Raw genomic sequence first — 6,320 nt, 5'->3', positions numbered from 1 at the left:
GATCCTTGCCAAGAAAACCCCATGGAGAGGACCAAAATGCTAAAATGAACATGAATTTGGGCAAAACGTGGGAGAGGAGTGGAGGACAGAGGGGCCTGGTATGCTATAGCAATGGGGTCGCTAAGAATCAGACACGACTTAGCGACTGAACAACAAGAAGGTGTGGTACAGATGCCAGCTATAGACTATCCTTTGCATTTTCTATATATAATAAAATCCCCATATAGCTGCACATTTTTGGACTTATCACATGACCACTGGTAGATCTCGACCTACAATGGTTCGTTCAACAACCACTCCAAGTTACAGTGGCACTGAACAAAGAGAATTACGACCAGCCCCCAAAGTTATGGTTCTTGCAGTGGCCGCCGTGGTAATGTGATCAAAAATTGGATGCTTGGCAGACTGCCCACAGTTATGACCTCAGGGGCACTGCGACTCTCCCCATCCGCTTATAACCCCCTTCTGTGCCTATAGAGATTCCCAGTCATCCAGGTCATGGTTGCCCCCAAAGGTGTTTTTTCAAAAGGCAACTGGACTTCCTTTGTTTTTTTCCTTGAAAATGTTTTGCTTCTCATCCAAGAAGCTGAAGAAGCTTCTCAACCAAGAACGAACGTTTTTTTCCAGTTTTGGTCGCCACGATGTAAAAAAGATGTTGAGACTCTAGAAAGAGTACAGTAGAAGAGCAACAAAGATGATTAGGGGACTGGAGGCTAAAACGTATAAAGAGCCGTTGCTGGAACTGCGTATGTCTAGTTTGATGAAAAGAAGGACTAGGGGTGACATGATAGCAGTGTTCCAATATCTCAGGAGCTGCCCCAAAGAAGAGGGAGTTAATCTATTCTCCAAAGCACCTGTAAAGATAAAGGTTCCCCTCACAGATACGTGCTAGTCATTTCCGGCTCTAGGGGGCGGTGCTCATCTCTGTTACAAAGCCAAAGAGCCAGCGCTGTCCAAAGACGTCTCCGTGGTCATGTGGCCAGCATGACTAAACGCCAAAGGCGCACAGAACACTGTTACCTTCCCACCAAAGGCGGTCCCTATTTTTCTACTTGCATTTTTTATGTGCTTTCGAACTGCTAGGTTGCAGAAGCTCACTCCGTTACGCGGCACTAGGCATTTGAACCGCCAAACGGCCGACCTTTCTGATCAACAAGCTCAGCATCTTAGCCACTGAGCCACTGCATCCCTAAAGCACCTGAGTGTAGGACAAGAAGCAATGGGTGGAAACTAATCAAAGAGAGAAGCAACTTAGAACTAAGGAGAAATTTCCTTACAGTTAGAACAATTAATCAGTGGAACAGCTTCCCTGCAGAAGTTGTAAATGCTCCAACACTGGAAGTTTTTAAGAAGAGATTGGACAACCATTTGTCTCAAGTGGTGTAGGGTTTCCTGCCTAAGCAGGGGGTTGGATTAGAAGACCTCCAAGGTCCCTCTCAACTCTGTTATTCTATTTTATTGTATTCCTATTCTATTCTATTCTATTCTATTCTATTCTATTCTATTCTATTCTATTCTATTCTATTCTATTCTATTCTATTCTATTCTATTCTATTGAAGCTTCTTTGATAAGAAACAAAATATCTTCAAGGAAAAAGAACATAGAAAGTCCAGTTGCCTTTTGAAAAACACCTTTGGGACACCTTCTATGCTTATTTGGTCACCTGTACTGTGCATCCTTTAGCACCTGAGCTGACTTTTACCATCTTCTTGCTCCTTGCTATGCTAACCAAGGATACCCAGCCTAGCCCTTCACAAGGTCACATCAGGGTTTCTTCTGTAATGGAATGTGTGAATGGCCTTGTGGGACAAGGAAAAGCTGCCTAGGAAGTCATCAGATAAGAGAGGTGGGGCCCCAAATGGATTAACAGTCAGAGGAAGAAATTTAGGAAACACCCTAACCTAACCTGATTAGATTAAAAGTAGCAACGGTAAGTTTGCATCATCAGACTTAAAAGATTCTTTAAATGTAGCCTTACAATAAAATAGAATTAGCTCATCTAAATTATGTTTCCTGTGTGATTTATCCAATAGGGCTGACATCAATCTTGCAATTCTCAAGTTTGGATGATTCTTATTTTCATTGGCGTTTTTTTTTTTTTTGGCTTATAAAAACAGTTCAACAAAAAAAAAAATCTCCAGCACAATTATTGATGGGCTGACATTTGAGAGATAGATTACCATCAGCTGGCATCTTACAAAACACACAAGATGATCAAAGAAGTGTTTATAAAACACTCAAAGAAACATGCTGGAATGTGAAAACCCACCCAAGTTGTAGACAATCATCGCATTCCTAGATCTACGCTCTACACATCCACAGAAGGAATAGTTTATAGAAGGATTCAAAGGGATTTAAAGAAATAGGTGAAAAAAACACTTATCTCTGATCAAGTGCAATGAAGAAACTATAACTGGTGCAAAAATAAGAACAAATATATATCTGGATTTAGATATGCCATCAAGAGGTAGAGTTGTTTGAAAACCAGGCCAATATGTGAGTTTTTTCTGATTCTTGTGTAAAAAAATGAACTTGTACTTCTTGGGAACATACAGAAATTGAAACTGTTATATAGATAGAAAGGTAGCTTTGTGAAGACTAGGCAAGTGATCCTTTATGCTTGCAGTAAAACTTAAAGATATCCTATTTGTGCTGTTTTTCTTTCTTCTGTTTGTTGCGAGGCAACAAAATGTAGGACAATGAAATTTCTGTTCAGAGTTTAGCAACGTTAATTCAGTGCCAGAAAAATAAACGCAGATGGCTGATGCTTCATTTAGCATCTTTATAAGCATAATAAGTAGATTTTAGATACCAGTTGTAGATTTCTCCAACATGGAGCAAACTCAGATAGAAACATGTTGCAAGTAACTTCAGTAGCAACTCAGGAACTCAGAAATAGACATAAGTTTCACTTTAGTTCAGCAAGCAAACAAGCAAGCAAGTTAGTTACTTTCATCTTCAATAGACTCAGAGCTTAACATAGCTTCAGAGCTTAATATAGAGCCACGCCTAGGCTACTTCTAGTTTCAGTTTCCAGCCTAGGCTTTTATCTGGTTTCAATTTCCAAATTGTCTTCACTGGCTGACCTTGTTACCATGCTCTATTCCAGTTCATGAATACACTCTGACAATTTCCACTTGCTGAAGAGCAGCCAAAGATAAAACTTTAGGCTGAAGAGATAGAATAAAGATATACAAATAGTCTTCAATTTACAACGGTTCATTTAATCATCATCATCATCATCATTGTATGTATATACACAGTATACACATACAACGAAAATCACATAACACCCAGACCCAACACGCACACACACATGACAATCCCCAAACTCACCCCCACCCGCCAAAATTCTCCACCCCCTAAAAATACACAAGCATCCACACAACAGACCAAGTGATACTGTCCAACAGCTCACTGATGGTGTTCCTTAAGTTCATTGTTAAGTGCTGTTGGAAGAAATATCCTTCTGGGTTCAGTTCCAAGTGGGGGAAAAGACACTGGAAACATGGAGGCTGTTTGGAAAGATGGTTTAATGGTGGGCAGGATCACATGGCTTGGAGCTCCAAAGTGAAAAGGATGGTCACATGCTTCAAGGTGAAGGAAAAGAAGGAAGGCTGATATGCTGAGTGTGCCTGGGTTTTATACCCTCTGTTGGGATTTGAATTTGAGCTTGTATTCTGATTGGTTGTCAGATGCAGGGGCAACACTATAGGATGTCCTGAGTCCCAGGCTTGGTTGAGCCTTGCTGGATCATGATGTAATGAAAGGGCTTTGGGCAATTCCTATAGCTCTACCTGGAGATCTTTGTTATGTAAAATAGGCTGGCCTAGGCTAGACTAGTGGCCCATTAGCAAAGGTGGGGGGGGGCTAGGTTTCTACTCTTTTTAGGGAAAATATTCTGCCTTTTTAAATATTTCCTAGGATATTTCATTTTTCTAGGAAAGAGGTGGGTGATAACTTCCTACAGTGCAACAATTATAACTCTGGGATAAAAACTATTCAGAAAACGTGGTCTGAGTTTTAATTGTTCTATTTAGTGACCATTCAAAGTTACAACGACTTTGTAAGTAACTTGTGATCGATTTTCACACTGACAACCATTGCAATATCCTAACAGCCACATGATCAAAAGTTAGATGCTTGGCAACTGGCACATATTTATGACGGTTGCAGCATTCCAGGTTCATGTGATCTGCTTTTGCGACCTTCTGACAAGCAAAGTCAACAGAGAAGCCACATTCCCTTAACAACCAGGTTACTAACTTAACTGCAGTGATTTGCGTAACAACTGTGGCATGAAAGGTCTTAAAACAGGGCAAAACTCAATAACTGCCTTGATTAGCGACAGAAATTTCACGCTCAATTGTGGTCATAAATTAAGTTCACTACCTATACTGTATGTCTTAATTAGAATTTGTCATCTTAGGAGTATAGGAAGTTAGCACTCACCCCTCTCCTAGAAAATTGAAATAGCCTAGGACAGGGGTCCCCAACCACCGGTCCGCGGACCGGTACCGGTCCGTGGAACAAATCCTACCGGGCCGCTGGTTTGCTGGGCGCCGCCATCTTGTTTTGATGAAAAAGTGCTTCCGGTGAGCTTTTTTGGGTAGAATATCCTGGGAAATACTAAAAAGGCAGAATATTTCCTATAAAAAGAGTAGAAACTCAAGAGTAGAAACTCACCTCAGAAGCAGAAACTCACCCCCACCTTCGTTAATGGGTGGGCCATTAAGGCCTGGACCAGAATACTTTACATAACAAAGATCTGCAGGTAAAGCTATAGCAATTGCCAAAAACTCTTTTAAGGGCATAATCATCCAGCAAGGCTCAACCAAGCCTGGAAGTCAGGACAGCCTACAGAGTTGCCCCATGGGAGTCTGACAACCGGTTAGAAACAAGCTTCAATTCAAATCCTGACAGAGGGTATAAAACCCAGGCACTCTCAGCACCTCAGTCCTTTTTTCTTGATCTCTTCCTTCACACTGAAGCATGTGATCATCCTTTCTTTTCATTCTGGAGCTCCAGGCCATGTGGTCCTGTTTACCATTAAACCTTCCAAACAGCCTCCATGTTTCCAGTTGTCTTTTTCCCCACTTGGAACTGAACCCAGAAGAATATTTCTCCCAACAGGAGTAATTTTGGAACCATCTGGCAATTAAAAAAAAAAAAGTCATATTTAATACCTCCTTTTCCCCTACAAGGCCCACTCCAAGGCACAATTAAAACAGGATATAAATACTAAACCTCCAGGTTTTGCCTGGAAAATATTTATTGAGAGGCCTCTTTGTAAAGAATGGAAGCAATAACATAGTAATTTGAGGTCTTGATCTCCTTCGGATGTGATTCAGAAAGAGACACATTAATTGCCCAGCTGCTCCGCAGCAATTTGTAAACTGCTACCTTCCTTCCGAAATCTTCTTCGTTGGAGGTCTGCAACGCCTTTTCAGAATCTTATCTTTCCTCAAGAGAGGGGTGTTTTTTTTAGTATTTTTTTTTAGTATTTATTTGATTTGTCAATTGCTTACAAGATACAGGTATAAATAAATATAGTTTTGAATACATGAGATAGATACTTATCAGAAAAATAAAAAACAATAGGACAGGGATGGTAGGCACCATTTGTGTGCTTATGCACGGCCCCTACAGATCTCTTAGGAAAGGGGTGAGGTCAATAGTAGACAGTCTAAGGTTAAAGTTTTTGGGGTTTGGGGAAGAAACTACAGAGTCAGGTAAGAGTATTCCAAACATCGTATATCAAACATTGTATTTCCGCTACAGGTAGTCCTTGATTTACGACCACAATTGAGCCCAAGATTTTTTGTTGCTAAGCGAGATGTTTGTTAAGCGAGTTTTGCCCCATTGTACGACTTTTCTTCCCACCATTGTTAAGTGAATCCCTGCAGTTGTTAAGTTGGTAATTTTGGAAGAAATATCCTTCTGGGTTCAGTTCCAAGTGGGGGGAAAAGACACTGGAAACATGGAGGCTGTTTGGAAAGTTTAATGGTAGACAGGACCACATGGCCTTCAGAGTGAAAAGGAAGGATTATCACATGGTTCAAGGTGAAGGAGGAGATCAAGAAAGGAGGGGGAAAAGGATTGAGGTGATGAGAGTGCCTGAGTTTTATGCCCTCTGTTGGGATTTGAATTTGAACTTGTATTCTGATTGGTTGTCAGACTCCCAGAGGCAGCTGTCCTGAGTTCCAGGCTTGGTTGAGCCTTTCTGGATGATTATGCCCTTAAAAGGGCTTTTGGCAATTGCTATACTTTACCTGTTACGTAAAGTATTCTGGCCCAGGCCTTAATGGCCCACCCATTA

The sequence above is a fragment of the Notechis scutatus genome, chromosome 5 (genome assembly GCF_049901735.1).
Source record: "Notechis scutatus isolate UNSWTSFEM ecotype Mainland chromosome 5, rNotScu1.2, whole genome shotgun sequence".
Classification (NCBI taxonomy): domain Eukaryota; kingdom Metazoa; phylum Chordata; class Lepidosauria; order Squamata; family Elapidae; genus Notechis; species Notechis scutatus.
The sequence above is the reverse complement of the archived record's forward strand: the minus strand, read 5'-3'. Positions refer to the sequence as shown.